The sequence below is a fragment of the Aphelocoma coerulescens genome, chromosome 2 (genome assembly GCF_041296385.1).
Source record: "Aphelocoma coerulescens isolate FSJ_1873_10779 chromosome 2, UR_Acoe_1.0, whole genome shotgun sequence".
Lineage (NCBI taxonomy): Eukaryota > Metazoa > Chordata > Aves > Passeriformes > Corvidae > Aphelocoma > Aphelocoma coerulescens.
Genome location: NC_091015.1, coordinates 85,190,069 through 85,209,996, shown reverse-complemented (window position 1 = coordinate 85,209,996; position 19,928 = coordinate 85,190,069).

Sequence of the window (19,928 nt, the reverse complement as noted above, 5' to 3'; positions counted from 1 at the left end):
TCATCACTTTACAGGGGCAGAGATTTTCACTCTCAGAATTTCATGAAAAAGAACATCAGATTCAACCTTTTGGTAAGCCTTCTGGTAATAAATCAAATAGAGACTACCTGTATTTCTGTAGTTCAGAGAAAAGTACACTTGCTTTCCGTAATATTTGATAATGTCTGACTTTAAAATCACCTAACAAAATCTTCTTTCTCTAGGAAATTCTAACAGTTGGTTTTATTTAATCTTAAAAAGAAATACATACCTTGCTTGAAATCTTTTTTGGGAAGAACAAGGAAATTAATTACCTTGTATTTAGGCATTTTGATAATGTAGAATTATTTGTTACAATAAAGTTAAACACCATTTTGGTTTGCATCATTCTGATGTAATGTTACTTTTGTGGGGGTTTTTTCCCATATATCCTGGTAATATATATTAAATATGGGCCTTTGGTGTATTAGTATGTTAATTCAGTAAACCTTCCTAATAAGTAAATTTAAAATGAGGCATTAATTTCTTTAATTCTATCGTGTTGAAGTGAAATGTTCTCTCAGAATTTATGAAAATTTTGTCAAAATTGATGAAAAGCTGTTAATACAAAACTGTATTTTTAAAACTGAGAATTCTCATGCTGAGAATTTCGCACTCGCTTTTAATTTTTCTCTCAAGAGTTGTTGCCTTTTCAACAATCCAGAACTCAAGATGTTTTGCTCAGGATGTAATTACAGATACTTGTTCTCTGCATACAAAATGTTCTTCAGGACTTTGAAATCCTGTTCAAATTTTTGAAAACCATTTTAGTCACCTAAACCAAATTTATTGATTTTTTTTAAAAGAGTATTAAAACTGAAATTATTCACAGAAACAGTCAGTATGATAAGCTCTAATTTAAACTCCTCTTGAAACTTTACAAAATCAAGGTATTTTATTGAGTTATATCAAAAATGTTTGATTTCTATAATTATTTCTGATCTGAGCAAAAAAAAAGAAACAGCTACATTATTTCTGATGAACTCCTGTAGTCAGAACAAGTTTATAGCAATAATGTGTATGATGAAAACAGTGTTTCAAAAGATGGTGCACATTTTTAGACATGGAATTTCTGCCTCTTAAACAGTATCTTTATGACTGCTTTGAACATAGAGGCGAATACTGAAGACATTTAAAATCCCCACATACTACATGAATTTATTATCAGAGGTAGAGTAGGAATAGCTAGGACATGCTGGGGACTAAACACTCTTGAGTACATTGGAGCACTTATGACCGCTGTTCAGTGTCGTGTGGCCAGGTAATGGCAGTCCAGCTGTGTGCAGCTGTGTAACTTCCCTCTTTTCTCATTCTGTTTTCAAGCCCTGAATCTTTTAAACATTATAAGTGCTGCTTTGAGACACTGCTTGCACTACTCCTGTCTGTATCAGTCCTGTGCTGGTCACTTGGCAACTTTTTGCCAGGGGCAGATGTAATCAGAAATCAGTAGAACAGACAAAAGGAAAATTTTTGTTATGAACTTTGCTATTATAGTAGGCGGTAATGCAAAACAAAACAATGGACAAATTTATACTCTTTCTAAAAAGAAAGTTCTGTTTCCAAGATTTTTTTTTTTTTTTTTCTGTGAGAGGGGTAATGCAGAAACCTCAGCATTGTCACCCTCCACCTCATTGCCACACAAAGACATGACTTAGTGGTTGGGTCAACTAAAGAATGAAGGGGAAGACAGGGGGAAAAGGAGTAGTGATGTAGAAGGCCATGTTGCCACATATTCAGAGGTTAGCTTTCTGGTACGAGACACCTGAGTACTCCAGCTAACATCTCTGATCCATCTTCTCAAAGAGTTTCAGTCCCTATGGATTATGTAGGATTTCTTGAAGCTAGCCACCTGATCCAAGCAGTGATATTCACTGTATTTCTGATGGAGGAAGGGGACACACTCTTCCCAGGTAGAAAAGGTGTTGAGGATGAAAAGGGAAGATGCGAGGAGCACATGTCTTCTCTGGCATTCCTCTTTATCATCTATGTACAGACTTTCAACTCCTTTCAAAAAGATAGGGAGAACAAATTAAAATTTAGATGATGCCATTTCAAGTTCCCTTGTTCTATCACATTATGTGTATGCCTTAGACATGAGAAGGTCAGGGAAGGAAGGAGGGGCTCTGTGGATAACTAAAAGTTGCAGATCCTTAATATGACAAGCTGAGGTTGCTTAGCTGAGGAGAGATGGGAGGCACAGGGGGAATAAAGGTAGATTGGTATCAGATATATTACTGCCAATATTAGTACCATTGGTTCATTCAGCTTTTTGGGTGTTTGATTCTTGCACCTTCCTAGAAGAGAGGTGAGGCTGAATTTGTGCCTCTGACTAATGGAAGTCTAGCGCACGTCTGGATTGGTGCTGTTATCACAAAAAAAAACACCAATTTTTGTTCCTTTTGAGAAATGTGGCTCCTAGTGTTAGGCTTCTGAGATGCAGTTCACTTTTTAAGTCCACATTAATCATTGAAATAGCTTGATGGTAATCAATTAGAGTCCTGCTTCTCACTGGAGCTGACTCGGGGCTCACTGAGTGGTCCCATGCAGAGGACTATCTGTCTGTTAAGATCTGCTATTTCTACCCTTCTCTTGATCTGATGTGATCCTTGACTGGCTGAGTTGAGAGATATGGAGAATCTATATTTATATGTTCTCTAGAATGCAAGGATTTTTCGTTTTGTGTAGAATATTAAGCTGGATAGAACAAGGGCTGAGTAGGCTTCATTCTATCAACTCCTGAAGCAGAAATGAATGCTGTTTTAGAGTAGAGTAGGGTTTAGAAAACCAGTAAGTTTCTATGTATTTAGAGGAATTGTGGAAGATATGAGCATATGAGTTTGGACCTTGTGTTATGAACAATTAAAAGGATTTCTCTGACCAAAGGCAATAAAATCATGTACCCCTAATTTCAAAGTAAAGTAATAAAAAATAATGACTTGGGATTATTTTTTCTAAACTGTAGCTGATATGATATGCTAACTTCTTTGACAAAATAGTTTATCTATTGCAATGACTTTATTTTTTAGATCTATTATATTTCAGTTAACCTAATAAATTTTAAATCTCCCCTCTCCTCTACCATTTCTTCCCTATAAACTAGTTCTATGCTAGAAGATGAAGCCTCTGTGTTCCTTAAAATAACCATTTCTTTTGGCAATGCAGAGGGTGCACTAATTAATATAATCAAAACCATAAGCCATTACTGCAAGCTTGAAATGGACAATTTAATGGACTGAGTTTTATGCACTTTCTAATGAAAGTTGACCTCTTTGGTTAATCAGAATTCATAGTAACTCAGCAATGTCTAACTGTTGCATAAAATTCTTTACCTGAAGCTGGCAAATAGACTGTGGTTAAAAGAGGAGAGAGGAGGAAAGCAATAAAAGAGACCTCATAATAATAAAAATGCCCTCATAAAAGTCCATCATATGCATTTATTCAGGTTAGATATGTGATACTCTTCAATATGCTTCAGAGGAGAAACTGCTTCTGAAAGAATAGGAAATCCACAGTTACAAAGACATGCGATATTTTAATATAAATGCTGCCAGTCATTAGTTCCTGGCTTATTAGAGCCAATAGAATTCTTCCACTTAAACTTCAACTAAACTGTTATTAGTTAAGCAAAGTGTCCTAACAGCACTTCACATCCAAGACCTACTTTCATGTCAAAGGTGTAACTGGTGATATAGGAACATAAAGGGTTCAATAATGATTTATGTGTTTTAAGCACATTCAGTCATTTTTTATTTTGATTGTCAAATTTAGTGAATGTTAAGAGAAAGCATGATGGCCTTGCATTTTAAAGCAGTGGCATAAATATTGCCAGATAGAAGTATCAGAAGTGAGATGATCTTAAAAACGTAGGAGGTTGACCACAAAATTGTAAGATGTAAAGACAATGAAGAGACTGAATCTGTGCTCCATTGAGGCAAAAAGAGAGGTTGACAAAGATCTGAATTTGCGCATGTTACTTATAAGGCTACCCTTAACTCCCTTACTACTTATGAACCTTTATTTAAATCTGTATTAAACAATATTAGTAAATTTTCATTTTCTCTGTAATAAGAGATTTGTGAATGTTTCATTTTAAGGTTTTGTTTTGTTTTGTTTCATTTTTTTAATGAAAAGCATAATTCTTTAATGGCCTTAAAAATGTAGGGGCAAAAATACCCTAGTGGTAACAATTTTCTATTTTGAGATGAGAAAATAAATGAAAATAAAGGCAGTTCTTTATTTCCTGATGCCAGTAAAAAGTCTGTGCTTTAAGGACATTGTAATAATACTCAGACAGATGCCTGATTTTATAAGTACAATCTTGGGTGATTTATCTTTTTGAACAATGTAATTTGTACAGTGGTTCATATGTGATATGAACTTCACAATCTTCTCCTACCAAGATTTTTCTTCACAGAAGTGGTACCTGGTTTTAAAAGAAAGAAAGGGAAAAAAATTCACAATTGTACCTCATTTCAGGGTTACGTTACCCATACTTTCAATGACTTTGATACATGAAGACTATCACTATACCTGCATGAGAGCATGTGTACAAAGAAATAGTAACTGACAGCCTGCATGTGCCTTGTAGCCACTTCTTAAATGTAACTGATAATTTTGAAATACCTAATTTGTATTTTCAGACTATAAAACATTGTTAGAAGGAAAAAAAACTTAGTGCAGTTTTTTGCCAGTATTTGTGAAATAATACAGAGAATTTACCCATGTAATTGCAGTAGTGAGAGAGTCCTGATGCATCTTTAGTACCCTTTCTTTGTGGTTTTTAGGTTCAACTTATATCCATTCTTGTTTTGGGACTGGGGGGTCAGAGGTGGATATACAAATAAAGAACTGGCTTCTGAGCTTCAGATATTTACAATTTCCCTACAAGAAGTGTTTACATTTCTGGGAGTTATTTTCTTAATTATTAAAAATGTTCGAAAATTGCTTACATTTACTAGACATAAATTTAAATTCTTAAAACAGTTGATTTGAGACTGTTCTGTGAGCACTCCATATACAGTGTAGATAGAATTTACAAACATTCTAGTCCTCTAATGCACTGCTATTGGAGGCAGGGGGCTAATAGACTAGATTCCTTTGACAGCAGATCTTTTGCAAAGACTGTTAAGAACATGAGATAAATAAAATTAAATTATTAAACACTAGTGTTTAGAACTGGCACAATCAAACGCTTCCTCTTATTTCAAATAATACTCATCAGATTTATGCCAAAGAATTCTACACAAATAATGCTTTCCAGGTAATTTAATCTTTCACTTGATTTCTACAGGGGAACACAAAATGCAAAAGGGCAAATTGTCCCTTATTTATTCCATTGGATATGAAACATCTCTGTTCATTTAATGGGGTTCACTGAAATTAACTTTCTGTGAGCAAAAACAGATTTTGACTTCTTTGCCTTCCACAATTCAGAAATTACAATCAGTCAGGTAAGAAAGCTGTTGGGTAGAAAAAGTCTCTGTTAGTTTGTGTGAACAGCTCCAATAGCTTCACATAGTTCCTGGAGGCTTATAATTTACAAGCAACTGAAGAATAATTGTCAGTTCCCTCTCCTGTCTTCCGTTTCGTGATGCTACTCATAAATATGTAGTAGTATAGACAAAAGAAGTATGCAAGCATAGCAGGGATTATTCTTTAGCATTGTTATTTTATATTAGCTTGCTTCAATTTCTTTTCATGAAAGAAAACCTCAACTTTAATTTTTAATTGTGTTTTAGTGTATTTTTATTGCTATAAAGAGCCTGTTTAGCAGATGAATGCTATATAACCTCTTTTCCTAAAATAAAAGACCTACAAACAGCACTTCTCTAGGTAAAAGACTCTCCACCAAATAGGTTGATTCTCTGGGCTCTGCATGTGTGTGAGAGAGAGACCAAAACAACCCATTATCGAGGAAAGTCAGTTAGCACAACCACACATCTTGCTACGTATTTCCTTACCTCAGCATAATTTCACTCTGTCTGTACCAATATCTACATTAAAGGAAACCAGCTAGTTCTTATCCATGAGTCTTTTAATAAGTTCATTATCAGCACTGGCCAATAAGCACTCCAGGTGTTCTTCCACTGACTAGTTGGAGGCAGCTAGTGATATACCAAACCAGAAATATTACTCTTGCTTCCTAAGGAATCTGGTCAGTATTTATTTAATTTAAAATTGTATTCCTACCAGAAAGTTAATTCCATTTAATTCCTAGAAGTAGTGCAGGATAAAATACTAAGGAATGCAGGAGCAGATGACTAAAATACACAGGTGTGTACACGTTTTGAGTCACACGTTCAAACGTATTTTGTATTCCCTTCTTCACAGCAATGATGAAAGTACCTTTTTCTTTTTTCCAGAAATAGGTATCTATGGTGCCTTTTATCGGCTCTTAGTGAGATAAAGCAATCAGTGCATGAACCAGAAATGACAGCAATAATGTAGTGGCAGAAATTGCATTTTAAAGAAATGGATGCTTTCTCAAATCTGCAAGGCAAAATAGACCATCATGCTCTCGCTTAAGCAATGAAAGTGAAGGGGAACAAAGCCACATACTTACAAGTAAATAAGTCAATACTGATCTAGTTTGCAGCTTCGTTAATTTAAGTATGTTACTTCATCTCTTGCGACCTCATTTTTCTTATATGTAGAAGAACTGAATCTATTAAAACTAATATGAAATAGCAATATAAATTACTTTTTCAGGAAATCCTTTTCCTTTCTGAACTTTCTGTTTATAAAAGCTGTTAGGGCAGTGAATTAAAAAAAGGATTAAATTCTGCCACTGTATAAATGCAATAAGAACTCTATAATTAAACCAATTGATCCAAACATCTGAGCACTGTGGACAAATTCTCAGATGCAAAATGCATTCTGGAATACAGATTTAGTTTTTTTTATTATGTGAATCAATGTTATTACTCAATGCAACAGTAAAGCATATTTAGAAAATTATGCAGAAGCTGGGATTCCAAAGTACATGAAATCTTGGAGCAAAGTTAAAGACATTCTCATACAGACTGAATTGCCATGTTAATTCTAGAGAAGCTAGATTGTTTCCTAGCACCTTCAAGAAAAAGTCAATCCTACTTGTCAGCTCTGCCACACAAAATGAGAATTTCTCTAAATCGTTTGAATTTTCCCAAATATGAAATTTTATGTGGGCTAAGTTTTGGTCTCTGGCACAAGATTAAATCCTCAACAATAGCACTAAAATCAAGACAGGTATTGCTAGAACTGGAAATTTTGAGATTCAGTCACAAGGTAAGTCTTCCATTCATATCCTTCATTATTGTTACACCATGCTTTCTCCTAGAATTGTTGACATAAATTCTTTAACCTCTTTTCCTGGCTCAATTTACCATATTCTGCCTTTGTGAGATGTTGGGTTTGGTTTTATTGGTGGCTGTAGTTTATTTGGGGTTTGGGGTTTTTTTTTGTTGTGGGTTCTTTTTGTTAGTTTGTTTGGGTTTTTGTTTTTTTTTTGTTTTGTTTTCGTTTGGGTTTTTTTGAGTTTTTTGTTTGGGTTTTTTTTTTTGTTTGGTTTGTTTTACTCGCTTCTCTGTTTTTGCTTTGGATTGTAAGAGACACTTTTAGAAAAATACTGTGGGGACTGTAGTAACCCAGAGTGCCGAGAATATTTCTCCGCCTGTTTTTGAGGGTTCTTACCCCCCAAACAACACTGTTTTAACCTCCAACCTTGGAAAAAATTACCAACTATCAGACAAGAACTAGAAAATACAGTGGTGTGAATTAGGTGAGAGACTACTATGTAAAATTGTCACAGGGTGAAAAATTTAGAGTTTTTGGGCTTCTCTTTGTAGTAAGTAGATAAGAGTAAAAAATATCAAAATGGAGGATTGTTGCTGTTCTCTAAACCTTCTTCTCCTTCTTCTACTACTCCATGTTCTGCAGTGAAAGTAATTTGGGATGACATCTGTTATCTTGTCTTTATTTTGTTTCAACCCTGGAGAACTGAATACTACACAAAACTCCATCTTTATTGAACAAAGAATTTCTAATTCCTGAGGTTCGTAAGAAGCCTTCAGAAGGGATTTGGTCCAAACATCCCAACTTTCCACTGGATTTGAGCCGAATCCTGAAAGTTTTAGATTAGCATGTTTGGAAGGTCGCCATTTGTCTGCTGGTAGACGACCAAACATGTTGAAAATGGTTTCTTTGGCCTTGAACGAGTTAGACAGATCGTATCTAAGCCTGATGCATTGGCCAAAGTCTCCCAGACATTTTCTGTTGGTTGTTTTACTGGGAAAGCTGCATTGCTTAAGGCAATCAGTGAGATGATAAGGCACAAGTGTAATACCTGATTGAGCTTCATTCTCAACAGCTTTATTATTCCACATAGGAATCTCTGATCTGTAACACAACTTCTAACACACTCTTACATACAAAATTTACACCATTAACTTTCCCACTTTTTACATAAGACTCCGTCCACAGTTCTTGCACAGAAAGACAACTGATGTCTGTGGCATTGACAGTAGCGTTGACACTGATTCACGTCTGCGTGCCCCTTAGAGACAGGCAGAAAACGCGATGTTCATGCGAAAGTTCCCAAGGTTTTTAGCAAAAGGGATTATCCCTTCCTGCAGGTGATGCCTTTTCCTGGTCTTAAAATCAAGAGTCATACACGGTTAGAAGGGGAAAAGGGATTTTACATTGGTATTTATTTTAAGGATCCTTAGGTGCACACGTCCAGCTCATATGCATAGAGATGCACCCTGTCGAGTATGTCCCGAAAGATCGGGTATAACATTATAGGTTTTACTAATTAGCATATCTATCAAAGATTCCCCAATGAGAGGCTCAAATGAGCCCCCCTCCCCAAGGAACCTTGCCCTGGATGGTTCTATCTTGGTTTACAGAATGTGTTCTGGAGGAGACCTTGGGGTCTGGGGCACACTGATCTCTAGCTATGAAGCTTCTAAAATGTTTAGTCTCTTATCTTAACAAACAAGTCCAAGAATGTAGGCAAAAAGCACTAAGAATACAGAAGTTGTAAAAAGGTATAACAGGGGTATAAAAGAAAAGGCAAAAAATCTTCATGACATCACAAGCACCGCAGGCGGTGTGGGGGGAGAAGTGCGGCCATTCCAGAGGCAGAACGTGAATTTTTGCTGGACCCGAAATTAAAACTTTTGATCGGTCTGATGGAGGAGCATGATACGGCAATTGTAGAGTTCCCTTCATGCGCACATGCCTGGGGGAGAGGGGGGGTCCCTGGACAGGGACCTTTATAAAGCATCCCTTTTTTAACACATTCCTCTTCAAAATGATTGAGCTATCTAGAATACTCACCAGTCCAAAATAAATTTATATACTGTGTCAGGAAAAAACTATTGCACATTCTCTGTCAGCTCCCAACATCAAGCATTTCTGTGTATCTAAAATGATGAGTGCATGATGTTTTTTAAGTATACATCTATGAATTTCAATTTATTTCACAAAAATGTATGATGGGAACATAATTGGATCTAGATTTATTATGCAACTAGCATTTTTTTTCTTCATGAGTTGGGAGAAGGGGAAAATTTTCAAAAATGTTCTGTGAAATTTCGCAACTGAACCAAAATTCTTATTAAGACACATAAATAAAACATGCTGGTTCTTTTGTGCTATTACTTGAAGGAAATGAATTTACTGATTAACTCTAAGGACTAGATTATATTTCATGTATTATGCCTGTTGCTTCATTATTGTATTTAATTAGGGTATTTTTCTTAATATCTTCTGTTTAAAATATATTTTCTTAAAAATTAAAATTAGCTGCTTAGGCAATCTCATAGGAATGAGATTATCAGACATCACACCTAGCATTGAAGAGGTGAGATTAGCAATTTCATAGGAAAATGTCAGCTGAAAATTGCCCATAGTTTTGTATTCATTTGTTGTACAGAAATTACTTAACTTCCATATTTCTTTTAAAAAATATTGAACTTCTCAAGACTGCAAAAAAATGCTTAAACCTGATCTATAAAATGCTGAAAGTTTTAAGAAAAAACCCCCAAACTTATAATAGGCCTTTTAAAAATACCAAGTTTTGTTCTGTGCAGACAGGGAAACCATAATGCTGAATTATGATTTGTTATGTCAAAGGGCCCTTTTTGCACGTCCTGTTCTGCATTTTGTGTGAATTTAAATTAATGAGGGAATGTGGGGATTTTGGTGGTGGTGGTGACACTGGTTTTCTTAACCACTAACTAATTTGAGGCACAGAAGAGTGAAGGAGCATGCCACTAATTCTTTGTGGTTTGCATGGAAATTGTACATTGATGGAGCATAGATCTCCCTTTAACAGAATCCACGCCCTCCATTACTTTGAAAGAAGTTGCCTATAACCCCTCAAGACATCTTGCAAGGATTTTCTGAAAATAGAGTGAGATTTTCTTGATTTGATAGTCCAAGAAAAGTTGACAAAAGGAGAAATGAAGTAAAATGAAATGAAATGAAATTATAAAATAAAATAAAATAAAATAAAATAAAATAAAATAAAATAAAATAAAATAGGAAGGTAAAATTAATGGCAAAGTCCTTGTGCTCTATGAAGACATTTTTCTCAGAATATTTATATGTAAACTTTGTTAAATTAGTATTTTCAAGTACTGGAATTTTACAATGAGCTGAAAATATAAGCTTGAACACAGAGCTAGTAGATAATTTTGTTCAACATTAAACCTTTTAAAACTTGTAAGAATATTTGATGCAATGGCACTTTGAAACAACATCAGCTGAAACAAGTTATTAATCTATGTTACTAACTAATCACTACAAATGTATTTTTGAGATATTTATTTAGAATTAAAACAAAAAAAGTAGTCCTACAGAGTATAACAAACACTGAGGGTATTGATATGGGAGAAATTTATGACAACTATGTTCCTTAAAAAACATATAAATTACATATGAAAATATTCCTTTTGAAGGGCAACTCTACCTGTGTGCATTGCTATTTCTACTACTGGTGTTTTATCATCTTGTATTGTCTTAAATAATAGACATTAGAATTAGAAATGACTGATTTGGTCATCTGCACTTTCAATTGTACTTACAATTTTTTTTTCTCCTTTAATAGGTTCCTTCTGTGGTATGCCTTGAATGCTTTTGGTGATAATAGCTGTGTTGGCAGGTTATTCCACTATCTAATTGATCTAACTGTTACACAGTCCTTTCTTACCTTTTGGTTTCCATTTTCTTAATTTTAGACCTTTATTCTTTTACTTACAAGGACAAATTAAACTAAAACAGTTTTGGTTTTTTTTTTCTTTTTTGATGATTCCTGGAAGGCACTTATATTTTAATCACCTCTTACTTATCTCCTCTTTAGACTGTATAAATTCTTTACACTCAACCTCTCTTCATAGGTCATGTTTCCTAAGCTTTTCAGCACTTTCATTGCTTTTGTCTCTACCCTAACGATGTCATTTTTTACAGTGCAGAGATGAGAATTACAGTGCTCCAAAAGCACCCTGTGCAATTTTTGTAGTATTTATATAAATTTAAAATACATATTTGCAATTATTGGCAGGCATTATATTAATGAGTTTTAAAAGTATTAGAAAGTGGCCAATTCGATATTTGCTGAAGGCCTAGGTATGTTGTCACATTACTTTAAAAACTTACTTTAAAGCAATGGAGAACAGGTGTCTTGTTTTCAGTAGTATTTCACTATGTAACTCCTGTTGAAAGTGCTGTTTTATAAACTGAGCTGTTTGGTTGGGTGGTCTTAAGCCAAGAAACACAGAGTAAGAAAAAGCTTTCTGTCATAATATAATTGCTTTGATACAGCTTATCTTTTCTCATTCATAGCTAACCATAAACCTCCTTATTCATTACTGTATGAGGAACCTTTACATAAAAAGAGACTACCCAACTTCACTGTCACAAATCAGGATTATTATAACTTTCTATTTATAACAAACAGCCATTAACAGTGTTTTTATTGCTATTTAGACTTGCTGGTATTAATCCATACGGGGCTACTCTTTTACATGCTATATTACATGGGAATAAAGATGCACTCTATTTCTGCGCTGTTTCTTTCTAAAACACCATTTAAACATTGGCCAGTGTAAGGGACTGAAATGAAAGTACTAGATTCTGATGTTTAATTTTAATTGTTTTGTTCCTCAATCTTCTTACACAGCATATCACTAACCTCTACGGAAATGAATCTTGTTTTACATTGAATGAGCCCTGTTCTGCAAAGCTGTTTTCCATGTGTGCCCCCCCAGCATATACTGGTGCATGGGGTTGTTCCTCTGCAGGTGCAAAAACTTGGACTTCCTCTTGTTGAACTTCATGAGCTTCCTGTCGGACCATTTCTCCAGCTTGCCGTGGTCCCCCTGGATGGCAGAATGACCCTCTGGCATATCAGTAACTACCCCAGTTTTGTGTCTGCAAACTGGCTGACACTGCACTCTATGCCATCATGCAGGTCACTGATGAAGATTATAAGCAGGACTAGACCCAGTATAAAGCCCAGGGGTACACTGCTAGCTACTGGCCTCCAACTAGATTCTGTGTCATTGATCACCACCCTCTGGGACCAGCATTCACTTTTCAAACAATTTCACTGATGTAGGAGAGCTACCACGAAGAGAGATCTGAAATACAGTCTTGGATCTTTGTCTAGAACTTTTTGCTGAGAAACATAAATATGTTGACTTCTTAATTTAGTTTAAAAATCTTATTTTTTTGTTAAGGCTTTTTAGTTGGTTAATGAATAATTTTGGATTTGAAGTCCAAATTTGTGTGTGAGATCAGTTTCTTTCCAAAATGACTGAATTCAAGAACAGATTTATCTTGAAAGAAGATTCAAAATTTTGATAATATTTCTTCCAGGGTACTTATACTTTAGGCATCTTTCAGTTTTTCCCTCTCCAACTAACGGTTCACTGTTTTTCTGATACTTTCTGCTTGTGACCACAGAGAGATGCTGGCATTTTGTCATATTTCTCCCTATACTCACCCTGTTTTCCTCTTGTCTGCAAGTCTCTCCTGTTATAGCTGGTCCTTTCCATTTTCTTTTGTAGATGCTAAGAGAAGGTGGCAAAGAAATTTTCCTATCTTACAGCTGCCTGTGAAAGTCTCCTTTCTCACGCTAACCAGCTGTGAAAACAGTTTGAATTTCTGTAAACTATCTCACAGGTGAGGGCTGTTTGTATCTTAGTTTTCCACACTGGAAAAATATTTTGGAAAGGGATGTTATGCCGTTCATCTAATCCCTCTGAGAGGTGGATGGTCAAGCATCCAATGGTTTTATGCCATTTTTGCGAACAAAACTATATAAGCTGAATTATGCAATTAAATATAGCCATTTTCTGGCCTTTGAACCCAGTCCTGAATCCGTGTCGTTCTTTGCGCCGTCTTGGTACTACAGCGACATTCTTCCACTTACTCAATGTAACATTTTATATGTTGAGATTTCAGGTTCCTGATGAAAAAAAAAATAACTGAAAGCAAAGTGTAGTAGCATCACAAATAAAGAAATTCACATCAGTCCCATTTCTACTGACTTTTTTTTGTATTGTAAAAAATCTGAGAAACAAAATGAAATCCTTAATTCTGATCTGTACTTCTCATAATCTTCTAAATGTGAGAATAAGTGTTCAAATATCCTCTTTTATATTGTTCTGGTATCTCATATTTTTTTTAGTCTGGATGGTGTTTTTGAGCATTCTTTGAATTTATGTGCGACCACAAAAATATCAGCCTTAGACAGAATAAAAAATCAGCTTTTCCTGCCCATTCTCTTCTTTATCATACAACTTCAGGCAAATGTAAGCCTTGGTGATAGCAATGTTTCCCTTAACAGTTACCCCTTCTGCTCTCTAGGAAAAATTGAATGAATTTCAGAAGACCTTAGCAAAGCTCACCATAAGACAAAATTCATGCAGTAGAAGCTAAAGGCTTATATGGCCCATATATAATAATATACAGTTCAGGTCTACTTTTAATGAAGGCTGTTTTGACATAGTAGAAGAAGAGACAGAAGCTGTGGCTAAAGAGAAACACATACGTGCACATACATGTCTGTATCACAAGGATGTATTTAAAACATATAATAAAGACAGCATTTCTAATGCTATCAGACAGTATTTTTATATGATTAATTCTCCCTAAATACATCTTTCTGCAGTTAGCAGCATAAAATTTATGTTACAGAACTGTGTGCTGAGAGTGAGGGAAAAGGATAAGCAAACATTCTCTGATTTAATGGGTAGCTTCTGCTAAATTTTCTGAAATTTTGACATCCAAAACTCAGGATGCATATATGCTATGTTCCCATTGTAATTATTGCAGTTACAATTGCTGTTCCAATAACTGAACATGAAAATGATTGATTATGTGTCCAAATGCAGATTTGCTTCCTCCTGTAAGTCAGCTTGCTTGATTCCAATAATTAATTGCATGGGCCATTGAATATGAACTGGCTGCAAAATGCTGTAATTTTTATTTGGTCATAGTTTTCATGAAGTATAAATGTCTGAGACAAAGGCCTGAGGATGACTACCCAAATATATCTATAAGATATTAGATACTTAGAAGTTTTGGAATAGCTGGAATTACTCCTGTAAGGCCATATTTATCTGGCCAAGCTGAATGCAATATACAACCTCTCTATGATTGTTATTCTCATTTGTTAGTTTTTAAATCAGTTTGCAATGTGTAGATTAACCAAAAGGTGCAAGATATTAAAATATCAGGCATTAGACCATTTTAGAGTAAGTAGTTGGCATGCCCATAGTATGAATATGAGAAGTGTAAAATTTCAGCTATGTCTCCAAGGGGACTATTATTTTATTTTAAAACAAAGATTTTTTTTCTCTCAGTTGAACAAGGATTCTATCATGAAAGTGAGACTTATGCCTTCCAATTTTTTTCTGTAGTGCAGACTTAGTTAAAAAATAATCAAAAAGATTTTTTTAGAAATCACTGAACTTCTGTAATCAAAGGAGTTCATTTTTGAAATTCACTATTATTTTCTTTCTCTATCCCTCTCTCCACTCCCACTGCTTTCTCCCTTTTCTTTTCCTCTGAATTTTGAGCCTGAAACAACATTAAAACTTATATAAACAAATCTCTTTTTTTCTGACATTTATGGAAAAAACTGCAAAGAGGATTTTCAGTCATTTCCGTTAAGTATACACTTATAATTCTTTGTCTGAAAAACATATAACATTTAGAAGCCAGGTCTCCCTGATGTATACATTTTTGATTCCTTATCAGCTCTTTTCATTCTGTCAGATTACAGGACTGCAAAAGCCCACCAGGGTCATCAAATTCAGTATTGTGCTATTACAGGCAACAACATTATACTGACCTTTTTATGAGTCATTGAACTGGATCTTAAAATTAACTAGGTGGGATTTGGGGACCTTTTTTTTTCTTTTTTTTATTTTTTTTCTGGTTGAGATACAGCAATAGGAACTGTTTCAGCTTAAAAATGATCTGCTAATGTTACAGATTTGTGATTTTGACCTAAATTTCTAGCCTAGCCAATGAAATGTCTGTGGGGCTTATGACATGCATCCCAGGGCCCTGATAGAACTTGCTGATGCTGTTGCCATGCCACTTTCCATGCTCTTTGAAAAGTCATTTCAGTCAGGCAAAGTCCCTGGTGATTAAAAGAAGGGAAATATCACTCCTATTTTACAGAGGAGAGAAAAGACCCAGAGAACTATAGACGGGGGAGCTTCACCTCTCTGTCTAGGAAAATCATGGAACAGATAGTCATGGAAGTCTTAAGACATATGCAAGACAAGGAGATGATCCAAGACATCCAGCATGGCTTCACTAAGGGCCAGGCATGCCTGATCATTCTGGTGCCCTGCTGTGATGTAGTCATCACAGTGGTCAAATGAAGACCAACCCATGTCATCTGCCTAGACTTCTGTAAGGCCTTTGACACAGTCCCAAACAACATCCTTATATTTAGATTTGAGAGACATGGATTTTTAGGGTGGACTATTCAATGGATAAGGAATTGGATGGAGATCCAGAGAGTTGTGGTCAATAGTTCCTTGTTCAGGTGGAGACTGGTGATGAATGGAGTCCCTCAGGGCACCTGTCTTGGGACCAGTGCTCTTTCATGTCTTTATCAGTGACACAGTGAGATCAAGTACACCCTCAGCAAGTTTGCAGATGACACCAAGCTGAGTGGTGTGGGTGACACAACAGAAGGAAGGGATGTGATCCAGAAGGACCTGGACAAACTTGAGAAGCGGGGCCACTAGAACCTCATGAGATTCAAGAAATCCAAGTGCAAGGTGCTGTGCCTGGGTCAGGGCAATCCCAAACATGAGTACAGACTGGGAGAAGAAGTCATCGAGAGTGCCCTTGCAGAAAAGAACTTGGGGGTTTTTGTGGATGAAAAACTGGATATGAGCAAACAATGTGCACTTGCAGCCCAAAAAGCCAACCGCATCCTGGGCTGCATCAAAAGAGGAGTGGCCAGCAGGTCAAGGGAGATGATTCTGCTCCTCTGCTCTTCCCATGTGAGATCCGACCTGTAGTGCTCCATCCAGCCCTGGGGTGCTCAGCACCAGAAAGATGTAGGCCTGTTAGAACAGATCCAAAGAAGGCCTACGAAGATGATCTGAGGTCTGGAGCACTCTTCTACAAAGACAGTTGGGATTGTTCAGCCTGGAGAAGAGAAGGCTCCAGTGATACCTCATTGTGGCCTCTCAGTACTTAAAGGGGACTTATAAAAAGAAGGAGAGGAACTTTTTACAGGGGCAGACACCGATGGGACAAGGGGGAATGGCTTTAAACTAAGAGGAGAGATTTAGATTAGATCTCAGGAAGAAATTCTTTACTTAGAGGGGTAGTGAGGCACCAGAACAGGTTGTCCAGAGAAGTTGTGAATGCTCCATACCTGGGAGAAGACCAGATTGGATGGGGCCCTGAGCAACCTGATCGAGTGAGTGGCATGCCTGGCCATTGCTGGGGGATTGGAACTAAATAATCTTTAAGGTCTCTTCCAACCCAAGCCATTTATGATCCTGTGAAAAAGAATGTTAGAATGTCTCTGTGTAACTACATTGTAGTTTTGCATGGTTAAAGCAGGTGTGTAGGTACAAAAATGCTGCTAGCAAGGATTTTCTTGCTATTTTCTAAGTCCATGAGAGACTTTTCTCTCTCACAGAAGAGGTGGCAGGGAATGTAAACAACCAAGCCACCTGCAACCTTGAAAAGTCTTGTTTATGGTACAGTAGAAAAATATTTTGACAATGGATGTTTTAGGATTTTAGCCAATCACCCCCAAGGGGTGGCTGATCCTTTGTCCAATTAGACTATGAAGAAAAAAGTCTATAAAAGAGTTTGTAAAATAATTAAATAAATCAATCTTGCTGCACAATTCCTGCCTGCTGGATCTTCTCTCCTCCTCCTCCCTATGGCTGCGGGACACGGTGATATACCCTAGGAACCAGGCCTGCGGTAATACAGGTGCACAATATAATCTCTGTGTAAATATTATAGCAGTATCAGGTATTGTAACTGTGTCAACACAAAGATAAATTATTAGCAAAAAGATTGGTTTCTCCCCCTTTTTAAAATTGTTTTCTTAATTTTATGTGCCAGGTGTTGAAGCTTTCAGTGGATTTTGTATAGCTATTTTAAGTGTCAAAGGATTTTGACCATTATACATCTGAATAACAATCAGACAGAGTTTGCGTCCATTTTATTAAATATTAATTGTATTCAGGAAGTTGGACATTCATTTTACAGTATCATGTTGAGCAACATTTAATGCAAAAAATGACCCCAAAGCCAACAGGAATTTTTGTGGTATCAGAGACTACGTAAGAGAAACAAAAGTGGCATATTATATCAATTAACTAAAGCACTCAGGGCAAAAACAGTATCCGCACCATTTGTGGAGCTTTCTACCATAAATGATGGCTTCCTTACCAATGTCTGCTCTCTCTATGAGTTAAACTTCATTTAACTTAAACCACAGTAGTTGTAAGGTGATTCACCTATGTATTAGTAGTGTATTCATCCCACATTTTCTCTTTCTTGCCTGAAGAAATACAAACATCAAATGAGGTGTCAAGACCTGCTAAAAAATACATGAAAATTAGAATGGAATGGGAAACCACAGTATTCTAGGTGAAGAGCTATCATAGGTATGTCTGATAGAAGCTCATATCATTCAGAGCAGGGAGCTGGCTTTGTCTACTTTTATATATTCCTCAGAGCAGATTAAAAGAGAAAAAAAAAGCGTTAGGCAAAAATCAGTTTTCAGCAGACTGTAAAAAAAAAAAAAGTCATGTTTTTAAGGCTAGAAAATCCACTCACTGGTCAGAGAGACTAGAAATATAAGCAATTTATGTGAGAAAACCTATCCTTTCTTCCGAAAACCTTGCAGGCAGGTTTCAGTATGCTCAGTAGCTTTCAAGGTTACAATAAGCCTTATGCTGCTCCTTTTAATTCCTACACAGCTTTAGTCTCCTTTGAGACCTAGCTGCCTATTCCCTGCTCCTCACTGTCTCACTATGACAATCCCTTCTGTGTCTACTTCATCAAGTGTTATCATTAATGTCTGTGTCCCAAAGGAAGAATCAATTTCTTCTCCTTGTAGTGTTTTATCTGACCTATTCCTTGTAGAAGGTTGTCTTTATAAAAGAAATATGGATCCTGCCCATATGTGTAGCCAAATAAGAAATGAGAAGATGGGGAGTAAACTTAGAGAACCATCCCTTTTCCTGACATAGGTGTTTAGCCTTTGTTGTGCAGCTCCCCATGGGTTATCTGCTCTGGCAGTTCGACAAGTAAGTGACAGAATTTTTATTAGAATCATACAGAAATGAAAGGCAATGCTCCTGTCTCCTTTGATGCTGTAATACAGCTGTAAGAGTAGTCACCCAAGTGGGACAGAACTGGATTAAATTTTCTGAGGGAATTTTAGATTTATTTTTCCTCCAAGGTAAATGCTCTGTCGGAATGCAAAGGTTTTGGTGGAACAGAATTATCCCTTTAAATTATTCTGTTTTATAGGATAATAAATATTCAGTAGGTCAAAGAATACTTGTGAAGGTTCACATTTCATGGTTTAATTCTTGCCAAATGCACGAGTTGGAGGAGTTATCTGAATCCATGGTGAGGCAATTTCAAAGCACTGCAATTTTCACTACCACCTCCCACTCCATGGGAAAACATTGTACATGTGCGATTATGAATTTTTCTCTTAAAAATCTTCTGTCTATTTAGTACAAGAGGAATGCCCAGTTTGTGTGCAGCAATCAGTCTAGACAGTTCTGGTCATGCCTTGAAAGGCAGAGATTCCTGTGAACTATTTGATAAGTAGCGGTATTTCCTATAGGTTGTAGATGATTTAAAAATTCTGTTTATTTAACAGGAGAATCTACAAAGACAGTTTGATGATACTTAGGTTTCTGAGTTCTTTTATGAATCCTGCCTAAATATGGCTATCTGAATTATCATAACTTTTCATATCAACCAGGGCTGTGAGTGTACTTTTTGTTATGTGTGTGTATGTTTCTTTTTTCTCTCCCTTATTCTTCAAGTCTATAATAACAAATTTTTAAAACTCCAAAGCTAGTTCATGGATTTTATGATTTTGGCTCCAGATATGAGAAAAGTAATTTTGACTTATCAAAAAGCACCTGTTGTGATTTAAAAAGAAAAAGAAAGGAAGCCAAACCCATATTCTATGGTAGTTTAAAAGGGTTGGAGAGAGACATATGACTGGGGATATTCAGATCATAATTATTCTGTAATTAAAGAAAACCAGCTACTGGTAATCCTGCAAGAGAAAATGTTGTAGCATAAATCTTTGATTAAATAATGTATAAAGGAGCACTTATACCAGAACCTGCTGGTATTAATGCTGCTTCTGAGTAGCATTGACCATGCACTTTTTG